This window comes from Styela clava, chromosome 15 (genome assembly GCF_964204865.1).
Source record: "Styela clava chromosome 15, kaStyClav1.hap1.2, whole genome shotgun sequence".
In the NCBI taxonomy this organism is placed as follows: domain Eukaryota; kingdom Metazoa; phylum Chordata; class Ascidiacea; order Stolidobranchia; family Styelidae; genus Styela; species Styela clava.
Genome location: NC_135264.1, coordinates 17983077 through 17998064, shown reverse-complemented (window position 1 = coordinate 17998064; position 14988 = coordinate 17983077). Strand labels below are relative to the sequence as shown.

Here is a 14988-nt window from a genome sequence, read left to right as displayed (position 1 = left end):
TTCAATCAGAGAATCCCAAAATTTCCAATCAGAAAATATGATGAAATAATCGCCAAGCAAAAAGTAACTGATGACAAACTTGCACTTTACAGCAAAAAAATAAGAGATCTAAAAGAAAGAAAGAAGAAGAAAGTAACTGACTTAGAAGACGAATTATTTCTCGCTACAGAAAAAATCGAGGAACATGAGCGTCGATCTAGACTGGACAATTAAGAATTCCATGGCATTGCCCCAAATGAAAATGAGGACACTGATAAACTGGTAATGGAAAATGGAAAAATGATCAAAAAACGATGTGGCTACGCCTTCTTATGGACATCGAATGGCAAAGTGCTGATAAAAATAAAACAAGGACATTAACACTTTATCCATAACTAAGGAAGAAGATCTCGATAAGATAAGATAAGTATAATGATTTTTTTTACTGCCATATCTAAGTGAATTCTTTTATCTTGTTTGGACTTTGAGTAGCTTAAAAGCTTGGAAAAACCCATGTAATGACATTCTCACCTTCCAACAAGTTTATTCGATCGTCAACAATTTTTTTATGTTTGTTATACGTATGAGAAGATGTTTGCAGAATAAAATAAAAATACAAAATAAAAAAGGCTACATTTGATGGGAACACAAAAATATCGGAAAAATATTTTTGCAATGTTACATGCAAACTCTAGGGTTCGAGACCAAATTCGAATATGATCCGCAAAATTCCAACAACTTTTAACAGTAATTCTGAATAGTATCAATAGTGACAAGTATTATATATAAAGTTGAAGGGAACAAAGCGGGACATTATGAATAATGGGACTTCAAATACCGCCAAAAACAAGATTTTCTAAAATTTAATGCGAACTCGATATATCGAGGCCGAATTCAAATATGTTGCTTTAAAGAGAAAATGTTCTAGAATATCTTAAAAACGTACTATTTTTTGAAGCTTCCACTTATTGCGTCATGCATAAAAATAGTCTATGAAAAAGGGACAGATTATTTATGATTCAATCACAGTATTGTAGAAATCTGAATTTTTGGAATTTCATTACAGTTTTCCGTATTTGCCTAACTTCATGTTGCAAGTGTACAGTCATTTTCTTTTTTTTTCATTTCGATTTGTTACATTAAAACCTAATGCCAGGTGGCATGTTATTAGTTTCATGCATGGCCCTAACGTAAATTTCACTATTGCAAATTAACAGAATAGGCCTGTCCTATATATAGTAATTCACAGTATCTCAAAACTTTTTGGTTGTGAGCCATAGTTTTGAAATGCCTGTCCTGTATATAGCAATTCACAGTATCTTAAAACTTAAAGGTTGTGAGCCATAGTTCTGAAAAGCTGGTAAACACTTTTAACCCGGATCGCAATGACATCTGATAACTCCCTTTGACTTCGTATTGACTTCGCATGTATTCTTAGTCATCTATATTCTACACCATCCTTGGCCCTGTCATGTTATGAAAAATGTGTCAACAGGGCTTGTGTCAAAAATGCTTGACTTCAAAGAATAGTACATTCTTAAGATATTTTAGAACATTTGCTCTTTTACTGTTAAATAATCTTCGTATGTCTTCCACAAAAATATCCTTATCATAAGTCACTTGCTGTATTCATTTTGATAAAATGGTGTTTTTGAAGCAGCGAATTTTCTGCTGTCTGCAGCAGCATGGAGAGGAATACACAAGCCAGTTGAATTGGAAATTTTCGCCGAAAATATTAGTACAATTAAGATTTTTAATAATCATTAACAATTTGCTGTGATCCAGTTGTAAAAACAGGTGATTCCGTCTTCCAACAGTTTTTGTAGATGATTGTTGTTTTGAAAGCTTTGTAATATCTGTAATATATTGCAATAATGCCGATAAAAAATCACTAAACAGTTCTACCCAATGAGGAGCGAGTCATCAGTATCATTTTTGTAATCCTTGTTAAACTTTGAAACAAGGTATTTTACCTTGACAACTGGTGGAACACAAATTGTATGCTCAGCCTTCTTCGGCCGATTAAAAACAGTAAACGACAACTCGCGATCATCGCTTTCAAAATAATCAGGGTCCTGGACATAAAGGGTGAAGAAACATATACGTTTTGATTTTCGACATGGTTGTTTCTTTAGAAAGACTGTGCTAAGGGTTGAATCGATACAACTCAGAACGTCATGACTTTTTCCGGGGAAAATGTAAGTATACCAATGACCCATATTTCAAGTCCCATATTTCATAAAGTCCCGCTTTGTTCCCCACCACTATATTATATAATACTTGCCACTGTTAATACTTTTCAAAATTACCGTTAAAAGTTGTCGGCACTTTGCGGATCATATTCGAATTCGGCATCGAATCATTGAGTTTGCACGAAATATAGCAAATTCTGATTTTTCGTCAATTTTTGAAGATCCATATTTAGTTAAGTTTTGTTCTTCTGATGATCATACTTTGGTGTTAGACACTTGAATTGTACATGTGATCGAAATCGTTGTCAAAAGTTGTCGGCAAATAAAGCAACATATTCGAATTCGGCCTCGACATATCGAGTTCGCATTAAATTTCAAAAAATCTTGTTTTTGTTCAATATTTGAAGCCCCATAAATCATAAAGTCCCGCCTTGTTCCTTCAACTTTTATATATAATACTTGTCACTATTATTGCTATTCAAAATTACTGTTAAAAGTTGTCGGCACTTTGCGGATCATATTCGTATTTGGCATCAGATCATTGAGTTTGCACGAAATATAGCAAATTCTGATTTTTCGTTAATTTTTGAAGGTCCATATTTCGTTAAGTTTTGTTCTTCTGATGATCATAATTTGGTGTTAGACAAATGATTTGTACATGTGATCGAAGTCGTTGTCAAAAATGGTCGGCAAATAAAGCAACATATTCGAATTCGGCCTCGATATATCGAGTTCGCATTAAATTTCAAAAAATCTTGTTTTTACCAAGTATTTGAAGCCCCATAAACCATAAAGTCCCGCCTTGTTCCTTCAACTTTTATATATAATACTTGTCACTATTATTGCTATTCAAAATTACTGTTAAAAGTTGTCGGCACTTTGCGGATCATATTCGAATTCGGCATCGAATCCTTGAGTTCGCACGAAATATAGAAATCTTTTTTTTTCATCAATTTCTGATGATCCATAGTGTGTTGAGGTTTGTTCTGCTGATGATCATACTTTGGTGTTAGACACTTGACGTGTACTTGTAATTGAAATCGTTGTCAAAAGTTGTCGGCAGTTAAAGCAACATATTCGAATTCGGACCCGATATATCGAGCATGCATCAATTTTAGAAATTTTTGTTTTTGGCCGGTATTTGAAGCCCCATAATTCATAATGTCCTGCTTTGTTCCTTTCAACTTTCATATATAATACTTGTCGCTATTGATACTATTCAGAATTACTGTTTAAAGTTGTTGGAACTTTGCGGATCATATTCGAATTTGATCTCGAACCCTAGAGTTTGCATGTTTTTTTCGATATATTGTGTTCCCATCAAATGTAGCCTTTTTTAATTTGTATTTTTTTATTATTCTGCAAACATATTCTTATACGTTTTAGTTTTTCTGTTTTATGTGATATACAGTTATGTATGTTGTAATTACCACTACCAGCTGGATGTGCTAAAACTTGTATTTTGATCCGAGTTGTTTCCTTCGGAACATATTTTTCCGAATAGGATCCATTTATTCCTTAAAAATATTGTAATAAGAGATTATTTTCCGTATGGGAACCGGTTGAAAGTTTTTCTGCTGAAATTCTGCTGGATTCACAGTGGTGCCTGAGTTGAGGTTGAATTCATATTTATCCCGCGAGGGAAAGCCGATAACTTGGCAAATTTTATTTTTTAATAAAATAGTTTTGTTGTCGCAGTTAGGGATACGAGAGTATGGAAACAAGTGGCAGTATAGTGGTAAGGTGCTTTGGTGCCGGAGACGTCGTGTAAAGAGGTACCGGTACAAGCCTAAGGACCTAACCTGACGTTACGGTACCGGTAACAGGTAAAAAATAATAAAATTCAATTGGCGATTGGAAATAATCCACAAAATGATTAAATGTGGCAATAACTATTATTCCTAATTAGACAAAATATGTACATAAAGAAACTAGTATATATTAGAAAAATTTAGTCTATCATTGAAAACATGAATGAAGTAAACACTGTACGGTACCGATAGTACCCAAGCAAACAGCATATGGAAAATACATCAATTTATTAAGTTGCAATATCATTAAAATTTTGAAATTGGTGAGTATACTGGCACTTTACAAAGACACAAAATATAGCTAAGTATTTGTACACAATCTGAGACCAAATTATGGATCATGGGTGAAGTGACTCACCGTTACCGGTATGGTTTGGATCCAAGATAACCCGTCTGAGCCTGATGTTGGCAAGATGAATAGTTTGGTTATTGTATGAGCGGCACATGGCTATGCACTGACATGGTGGGGGAAATAACAAGTTCAATATTTACAGAGTTTCTATCTATTTCAGTTACTGTGGATGAAGTCAAGTGTTGAGCTGACAATGACAAGGGGTTGAGGGTGTCAGCACATCAAACAGATGTGGTGATCGGAGACAGGTAAGATGAAAGCATGACCTTCTTATATTTTATTTTAAAAGAGACATATGTGCTTTCTGTAAACTTTGTGGAATACTATTCCATATTATGACGCCTTTGTATTTCAGGGAATTTTGAGAATTGCTCAGTGAAAAGCGAGGTACAAAAAAATTGGAATTGGTTGAAGAGGGAGTGTTGTGTTCATGCACAGAGGTAAGCGAAACAAAATAATTGTCGAAAGCTGTGGGCAAGTGGTTTTTTTGAAATTGGTGCATAACTTTGGAGATCTCTAGAGTGTGAATATCAGATAGTTTTAACACCCTTGTTTTATGGAATAGGGTGTTTGTACGAATAGATGCTCTGTAGAGGGTTCTAACAGCTTTATTCTGTAAGATCTCCAATTTATGAATGTTAGTTTGCGTTGCTGAGCCCCAAGCGGTTATGGCATATTATATTTGGGATTGAAAGAGAGCAAAGTAAACAGTTCGCAGGGTGGTATCCCACACATAATGCCTGAGTTTTCCCAATTACCCAACCGATCTCGACAATTTCTTATGTAATTCGATAGTATGGGTGTTCCATTTTAAATTATTATCTATATGGAGCCCGAGATATTTATAGGATTGGACGACTTCCAAGGCAACCCCCCTGATTTTGATTAGAATGTTGGCATGTGTTAGCGATTTTCGGCTGAAAACCATGACTTTAGATTTTTCGACATTTACAGTAAGTTTGTTGCATAACATCCACTCATATATTTTTTTTATTTCTCAGTTTACAGTGTGTTGGAGTGTGGTCAAGTCTTTTCCACTAGCAAGCAGGCAGGCATCATCGGCGTAGAGCTTGGTTAGAAGATTTGAGCAGTTTGACAAGTCATTTAACCCTAACCCTGGACAATTCCGCACTGAATGGGCAACATTGGGGACTTTTGAGAACCTAATTCAACAAATCGAAAACAACCACTCAGGTAATTAGCTAGTAGTTTGCTTACATTACCCTGAAACCATAGTGTTGCAACTTTTGGATAAGAAATTTGTGGTCCACCGTGTCGAAGGCTTTCCTTTAGGTCAAGGAAAGCACAGCAGGTTAGGGTTAGGCCATAATTTTATTCCAATTTTCCTTATTTTAGTTCTATTACGGGTTCGGTTACTAGCCAAGTGACTCCCTAACCCGAGGGTTAGGCCATAATTTGCCTTATTTTAGTTCTACTATGAGTTCGGGGACTGGCATAGCGACTATCTTAGTATTTGTCCCTTAAATTATGGCCTCATCCCAACCTGGTACACATACTACGTTCCGGTGTTTGCCATTTTGGTTCACATGCTTTGGGAGTACCTACATGGGGGCCCCTGGGTGATTTTGAGGGTGACATAAGTATTCGCTAAGTGCCATTCGTGGGGGGTTAATTTGAAGTAAATTGATTGACTGTTTAAATGCATCGTTTGTTGGCTCAATGACTTTTATTCCTTTCGGAATATGAGGGACCTATGCCCTCGATTCTAGCCTGATTTAAACAATGTTTTGGACGCGTGCATTAGGCTACATCGGTCCTATTCAACATTATGCCATTTGGTACAATATATGTTTATTGTACATTAGCTGTTAAGCTAGTTATTTGTAAATAAACTCTTTTTATCTATAGTTTCATAGGATCCGGCCCAGTAAGCAATTATCTGAAACCAACCCACTCAGGGAAGTAATTTCCCACCCCTGGCTTAAATGCATTTCTTCATTTGTTGGATACGGAATATGATGGACCACCCGGTACAATTAACTAACTCCAGACCTGATATTCTATGATTAAGTCATCCAATCAAATGTTCTTCAAATAAAGAAAAGCCATTAAGAGCGTAGTTCTGCCAACATTTTGTTTTGGCTGGAGAGACGTACTTTGTAAATATTGCTCTTCGAATTATCTTATTGCTCTCATCGATAGATTCCAAACTCTAAAATTTCGATCATTCTCAAATTAAATATTTGAACCTTGGGTGTCACTGCTTGATAACCAGTTTTGATTTCCCTGCGACTTTTCTTCCCAAGTTAAAAATGTTTAATTATTATTTTCTCGTAATTTGTTTTCGATTGTTGTTGATTTTACTGGTTAGAAAAATAAACTTGACTTGATAATTTATTCCAATGAAGACAGGAATCCGTCATAAACTTTTTCGATATATCAATCAGGTCAGATGACAATACAAGAAAATCCACCAAGTGCATCAATTTAACAAAGTCATATACAGGATCTGAGCCGTTAAAACTACAAGATACTGTGGTTGAACTTGAGAATGGAAGAAATCTTATGATGGTTGCATTGACACGAACAGGTTTGGGTCATTTGTTTCTTGTTTTATATTTTTATCAGAACTTTGCATGAATGATAGTTACTAGACGTCTCAACATACTTAAATGGATACCCCCGAAGTATGTGAACCAAGATGGCGGACACGGGAACTTGTACCAGGCTAGTTATTATTCCAATTTTCCTTATTTTAGTTCTACACTGACACTTACTAGATGTATGAGTACGAGTTATTCCATTCTAATGGTTTGGCTCGCTTCGTATCTTTGGATAAATGTGACTTGTAAATTATTACAAATTTGTAATATAATATAAATTTAAAGTTGAATTTATATAACTAAAATTGAAAAACATATATCATAGTTTTGAGTCCCACTTCCATGAAACTGTATCCAGGCTAATGTTTCATGACAGTAGTCACACATACAAACCTTGGTGAGTATGGTTGTAACCATTGTGATTTCGAACAGCCCTACAGCCCTTGTGGAATCCCCGATGTTGATGATGGCTAATAATGCCTTGTCGAGTAACGTCTCTAATAATTGATTGTGCTATCTGTCTAGTGCTAACGTGTCGCAGTTGCGTCACTCGCTAGTTATCTTATGTTGTGTGTTATGCTGAGTGTAAGCGTATTCGGTTGAACCCTTATTCTATAATAGCTTGGGCGTAGAACTTAACATATAACCAAGACAAATGACTTTCAGTTTCACATTAGGAACTAAATATTGCCTAAAAAGAACAGTTTCAGCGAATCTCCCCAGTAGAACTATATGCATGGCCAAGGAAGTGGGGGTTCAGAAATTTCTAATTGCCAAGTTAGACAAGAGTTTTAAGCTACGGAAAATTGCAATGTATGAAGTTTGAGTCATATACAGGATCTGAATTTCACATTCCTAGAACGTAAGGCCTTTAAACCCCATGGGTACATCGTATCTGATTGATTTTACTGAAAAACTATGCTTGAACTGGACTAGTCTAAATAAAACATTTCATTTATATTGAAGGCATACCATGAATCCACGCATGATCGCAGAAGAAGCTGAATAAGGTCCTGTGATAGAACTTTGATGAATTATATTTGACTAAGGTAAGATCGCAAATAAGTATGGTCGCATATTTAGAGTGCATTTAAAGTTTTGGCAACAACTGAAGTCTTTGTCGATATCAGTATTGATATTTTCCAATTTGGGCCACTAGGTCAGACATGGGCAAAGTACAGCCTGTGGGCCATATCCGGCCCGCCCGTCTGAAGCTGCCACAACCAAACTAAAACCAGATTTTGATGTTTGAAATGAAAAATAGCACAAAGAATTAGTTGAGATTGCGATTAAATTTAATTTCGGCACGAGGCTTATTGTTTTCACTCTTGCTTTTTAGCACTGTTAATATTGTTCATAAAATGTAACATTTACGTCTCACTTACATGGCCCGCCAGTCGAGATGGGCAAAATTGTTGGCCCCTGGTCCAAAAACCTTGCCCAGTAGAATTTCCATGTCTTGCATGTTAGTAAAAGAGATCTTGGCCAGAGTTTTACATATTCAATGATGAAAATAAAATTGAAATTTTTATCAATTTAGTTTTGGATAGGATTTATATCCCTGGGAATGGGAAGCTGATAAGACGGCTTAATCATAAGGCGAGTCACAGCCTCTCGTCATGTTACCTGTCCAAGTCTGGTATGGGATTAGTTAGCCAGATTTTTTTTTTTTGGCAAGCATGGACTCAATGGTGTAGCGAGCTGTAAGTGACTAAGTAATTGCGTGAACCACTCTACAGCGACGAGGAGTCTAGCAATCCTCTCACAGATAGCCATCCTCACATTCGAACCCACGCAGGTTAATCAGAGGTACGGTGGTGAGCATATTCCTAACCTAACGCTTAGCACAATGTGCCACACCGCCGAGCCCTGTTTAATAATCACTCTTAACAATTTATTGAAGAAGAGTTGGTAACACCAAAGTTTTTCATTAGAGTTTGGAGCGGCTTATTCACCTTTTACGCCAAAGTATCGAGAATACAAACAAGATTGAAGGAGATGTTGAACGAGCACCTGTTATACAGCTGCAATTGGTGAGTTATATTTGTCTGGATGGATGGTTATAGATCAATAAATTTAACTACATTGAATTACGGCGGATCATTCACACACAAAGTAAAGAGACTCGTTTCAGAAAAAAGTTAGGTCCACTCGAAAATGGCGTTCTTTCTCGAATATGTCCGAAATGACCTTGGTCCCCTATATGTGGATGACATCAATTCGGCTCAGTGAAGCACGTACTTGTGGGTGATCTTCGTGGGTCATTTTCAGGAACGTAGCCAAATTTATAATTGCCAAGTTAGAACGCAACAGCCAACAGGTTCAGACCGGGGCCCAGTAATCGTGGGTTTTCGAGATCCTTTAGACCAGTGGTTCCCAAACTGGGGTCCGCGGACTTTTTGGGGTCCGCGAAGCACTTGCCGAGGGTCCGCGAAGGAAATCTGTAATATGGGTCATATCTATGGGTTAAACAAAAATCAAGTTCTTAAATTTGCAAATATACATATTTCTCTATTTGCTTCTATGCAGTCACTGCTATAGACACTGACTTTTCACTTTCTGCTCCGAGCACGCTGCCCCATTGTGATGTCACAGAGCTGTGTGCTGTGATATAGAAAAGAGAGTCGAATTGCTGTCATTACATGTAAACTAACTGCAGGGATGTAGCTGACGATGCTTTTTGCATGTTTGTTGGTACAGGGTGGAGTTACAGTAGGCAGCTTACGAAGTTATGCTAGTACGCATCTGAATGCTGTTTTATAATTTTCATTTGAAAGGTATTTCAGATAGATAGCCTAAAATTGTAGGTAAGTAGAGCATAGCGAAAAACGGCAGGCCTATATTTTTACGTGTTCAGCTTTGTAATATCAAGTTCGAGATGCCGCCTAAAAAGAGATTGAGCTACGACGAATCTTTTGTGAAGTTCGGGTTTATCGTGATAAGCGCAGGCGGAGAAGAGAAACCGCAGTGCGTTTTGTGCCATAAAGTGTTGGCATGCTCTTCACTAAAGCCTTGCAAACTGAAGAGACACTTGGAAACGCATCATCCAAATTCAAAGGACAAAGATGCAGACTTCTTCAAACGTCATGGTCAAATTTTACAAAATTCTAGATTTGATAGCATGGGAAAGTTTTTTAAGGAAAATACAGCTGCTTTAAAAGCTTCCTATGAAGTTTCGAGATAAATAGCCATTGCCAAAAAGCCCCACAACATCGGCGAACAGTTGATCCTGCCATGCTGCAAAATTATTATGTCGAATTTGATGAGTGAGTCTGAAGTTGAAAAACTGAACCAAGTATCCCTGTCAAATAATACTGTAAGTCGGCGAATTGCTGAACTTTCGAATAACATACTGTCACAAGTAGTCACAAAGATACAAAATTCAAAGTTCAACTTTTTCGCAATCCAACTTGACGAAACAACAGATGTCGCTAATCTAGCTCAACTTTGCGTATATGCTTGTTACATTCATGAAGAACATTTGGAGGATGAGTTTTTGTTTTGCGAAATCCTTGACACAAAAACAACGGCAAAACACATATTTCGCAAGGTTGATGAATTTTTTGGGGAACATAATATCCAATGGAAAAACCTTGTCGGCGTGTGCACCGATGGAGCTCCAGCGATGCTTGGTTGTCGCTCTGGTTTTCAAACTTTGGTAAAAGAAAAGTCCCCGGACGTCGTTGGTATTCATTGCACTATTCACCGCCAAGCGTTAATGGTTAAAACAATGCCGTATGAATTATCACATGTTCTTGACAATGTTATCAAAGCAGTAAATTTTATAAAAGCAAATGCACTTAATTCGCGTCTTTTTGCGGATTTGTGCAAAGAAAGCGATTCAGTGTTCGAGAAGCTTTTGTTGCATACTCGTGTAAGATGGCTTTCAAAGGGGAAAATGCTGAAAAGAGTTTTTCTTTTGCGAAAGGAAATTCACGAATTTCTACGTGACGTAAAACCAGAAATGCATAAAAAATTTTCTGATGATCGTTTTTTGATGTTCCTGTCGTTTTTGGTCGACATTTTTGAATCTGTTAACTCTGTCAACCTGGCACTGCAAGGTAAAGAAGTAAACGTGATCCACTGCCATGAAAAGTTGACGGCTTTTAATATGAAACTCTCACTGTGGCATTCTAAATTAGACAAAAAAACGCTTGCTCCTTTTCCACATCTTAATGCATATTTGGATGAGAATGAACTTCAAATAAGCGACGATATAATCGAAGTTATGAAGTCCCACGTTTCAATTCTCAGTGAAGAAATTACACATTATTTTCCGGATTTACAGGACTTTGAAAAAGTTGATCGTTTCATCAACGCTCCATTTGGACTCAAATTGGACGATTTACCTTCTACAAACAATCAGATTCAAGAACAGTTTATTGATATGATTAATGATGGGAGTGCAAAAAATCTTCACCGTGAAATGTGTTGCAGTGACTTTTGGATAGCAATGACGCAGGCTTATCCAGATCTTGCAAAAATGGCTTTAAAAGTGCTCATTCCCTTTGCCACAACGTACGAGTGCGAGGCAGCTTTTTCCACTCTACTCCATATCAAAACAAAATACCGAAACAGACTGGATGTCACGCATGATATGAGAGTTGCGCTTTCCGAAACCCAACCCAAAATAGATGAAATAATTTCAACGAAACAAGTGCACCCATCTCATTAAACTTCTTATCATCATTTTCGTTCGTTTTTAAGGTTTTTTACTGTACGGAGCATTGATTTTTTAATGTTTATTGCACAGGGCCGGGAGTCGTTGAAAAAATTGCATGGGGTCCGTTTTGAATTTTTTTTGAAAAAGTTTGGGAACCACTGCTTTAGACTAAGAATTTCAAGCTCCTAATGTATGATATAGTCCAGGGGTCGTCGAACTGCGGCCCACGGGCCAAATGCATTACAATCCGAATAAATTTCGTACTCGCTTGTCAGGTAGTCATTTGGACGATGTACCGCAGGCAAGTATGTCATAAAAACATCATCTTTCACATTACTAATAAGTAAATAAAAACAATGTGTTCTCGTATGATATATTGAAAAATGCCACACACACATGTCATTGTGGCAGGCTTTTAACGTAGCAATAGAAAGTACGAATGCGCCATAATTTGAAGTTTAATGTGGCGATTGTCGAAGGCGGAAATGTGTATATTTGGCCTGCGAGTACATAAAGTTTGTCGACCACTGATATAGTCCCACCATCAATAAGCCACGGTGGACACTCTTAACTGCCATGCCGTCACTATCACAAAAGCAATGTCTATAGGTAACACCTCTCAAACAACCAGTCTTTGATCAAAAATTATCAATTTTTTCAGCAGAAATTGATCTGATGAGCCCAGCTTCTCGACGCTCACAGAAGAATCTACTTGGACCAGAAATCGTAAAAAGTTTGACAATACGGCACGAGAGAACACAACCGACTGACGTCATCCAAAAATTTTATTTCTGCATATTTAAACGCTCACTTCCTCGGCCGGCTAATGATTATTAGCTAATCAAAATTGTTTATTATGGCGATACAGTTCTTTTCATATATATTCAAAACTATAAAAGTGATTTTGTAAAAGGAAACTGGGGCTAATGATCCAAAATAAAGAATTACCTTTGGTGTGGTCTGATTCCAATACGGAAGATTCGGATTCGGACCGGGGCCCACCAGTTGAGTAGCCCTGGTATATTCTTATTGCAGTAGTAAAGAAACCGGACTTATATTCGCGATTATGTGATAAAATAAACTACTGACTGACTGACATACAGTTAGACTACCTGCCAAAACGAGCATTAACTCTACATTTATCAAACAGACGAACATTCGCATAATCTAAGTATCAGTTCGGCAAGTGTTACATCCAAGTTGTGTAAAGGGACTGAAACCTATGGACAGGGAAATATTCACTTGGCTAACACAGACAGTCCCCGAACTCTTAATAGAACTAAAATAAGGAAAATCAGAATAAAATTAAATCGGTACACATACTACCAGAGTACCCAATTGGAAAACTTGCTAAAAACGCATTTATCTTGCTTTAATTTGTACTATTATCCATACTTTGTACCTTAAATGTATACTGTTGCCAACATATGGATCTTGGCTATCGAGATTGTCATATTGTGAAATCTAGAAGCGTGATTATATTATGTCCGTTTTAATAAATCCACGTCACCAGTGATTTCTCCACAACCCCTATAAGTGGTGATATTCAGAAAGTAGCTTGTATGTCGGTGAAGATGATCAGTCAAATACATAAAACATTTTTATAAATTTCAAATAGTTTTAAATATTTACCATCCTCTTAAATTAAAAACACTGAAATACAAAAACTGGGGGCATAGTGCGTGTCGCTTTCAAGTTATTTTCGTTGAACTGAGTGTCACTTATTCCAATTCGGAAATAGATTACAAAAGTTGGAAGGGAAACCACTGTTTAAATAAATGTAGCGCCAATGGCAGCCAACAATATGAACCCCAGAGATCTGCTTTCCAGTGATGATTTGTAGAGTTACGGGCGCGGCTACGTAAAGTGAGAATGATTGAAATCTTAACTTCCGGAAATTTTTTTTGTTATGGCTAATTGGCTATGATACATATTCGTGAAAACAGTAAAATTGGGGTCTAGTTCTGAAAAAAGGTGGTCTATTCTAGAAATATATATTCACATCAACAATCATCATACTCTTTGCTGGTTTTTACGATTGCGGTTTATATGAAATGTTTTGTCGAATAAAATTTATAAAAAAAAAAGTCGATTTCATCATCTGTGTGTATGTGGTGCTTTAAAAGCACGTATACGACGCGGACACAGACAGGCACCTTGGTCTATCTACTTTTACGACACACTCACAGTTACGAACATACGTATATATGCTTATATATAATACAGTATTTTACGACGCACTTTATACAAGGCACAGTTGGGAACATACATATATATATATACATTTTTAGCACACACACATATATACATTTATATCACAGTATTTACAACACATATTATACAAGGTAAAGCTCAGTTTCGAACACAAGATATACAGTTTACAATCCTGACACTCAATCCATTACTCTATCGCTACCTGCCTACCATCATCGTCTGAATAATCGCTTTTGTGTCTCAATTTTTATCGGATGATGCTTTATTTTTTTTTTATAATTAGCTACCAGGACTGGATTACTTGTGCTAGAAGTAAAGCCCAATCCTTCGTACACCGCTCTGGCGTAGTTGGTAAAGCAGTCGGTCTTAACAGTGTCTCTCTAGTCCGATGGCCATGGGTTCCAATCCGCCCAGGCTTACCTTTTTAAGTAATTAAAACAAATGGAGCAAATAAGTTAATAAGTGAAAATTAGAAGTACATCTTGCGTCACTCACTGTGGTGTAGTGGGCATGCCCATGGTGCGTTGATCCAGAAACATGGGTTCGACACCAGCTTATCGGACTGTCGACTACGTACTTTTATTAGTAAAAATTAAAATTGAAGAAAAAATAAAATAGTAGTGTTAAACTCATATTAAGAGTGTAAACGGGGGGACTTACCTCAGGGGGGCAGGCGTCTGTGATGTACGCTCGGAACCAAAGTTCGAGTCCCGAAGAGGTTGTAAACGGTGAAAGTTGTAGAGGTGGGGCGGCGCCGTAGGCGCCGCGTTAAAACACTAGGAATGAGCCTCCCGATGCGGCGGCGCCTGCGGCGCCGCATAAATACACTTGGAATGAGCACTAACGTAGAAAGAAGACTCTACCTTTTACTGAAATTTTCCATTTTTGGTGATTTTTTTTCCAAAGGGGTTTGTTTGGACTTAGTATATTTTTGACTCTTTCCCACTTATTATTATTATTATAGACACTTGTTTTTTATTGCCGTGTGATTCGTGTACAACAAGTTTAGACTCATACATACATACATCAACAAGGAAAAAAACTACGAGGAACTTTACCAGTTACAAATGGAAATGAAAACACATCAATAACGGAAACCAGATTACCAAAACATTGTAAAATAAACACTGAAGTATTTAAAAACTAAATGAGACTTGGTCGCTGAATGGACTCATACAGTAAATAACTTACGAAACAAAAATATATGAAAGAC

The 14988-nt window shown here is 36.9% G+C and overlaps 1 long non-coding RNA gene across 1 annotated transcript; it reads left to right on the top strand.

The window, feature by feature from the left end:
* Nucleotides 1-3788: 3788 nt before the first annotated feature.
* On the top strand, nucleotides 3789-13555 carry LOC120334063 (uncharacterized). Its single transcript, XR_013468964.1, has 7 exons — nucleotides 3789-3997; nucleotides 4690-4774; nucleotides 5343-5528; nucleotides 6743-6885; nucleotides 7865-7947; nucleotides 8833-8931; nucleotides 12226-13555. It is a non-coding gene; the product is annotated as an uncharacterized LOC120334063 (long non-coding RNA).
* The last annotated feature ends 1433 nt before the right edge of the window (nucleotides 13556-14988 follow it).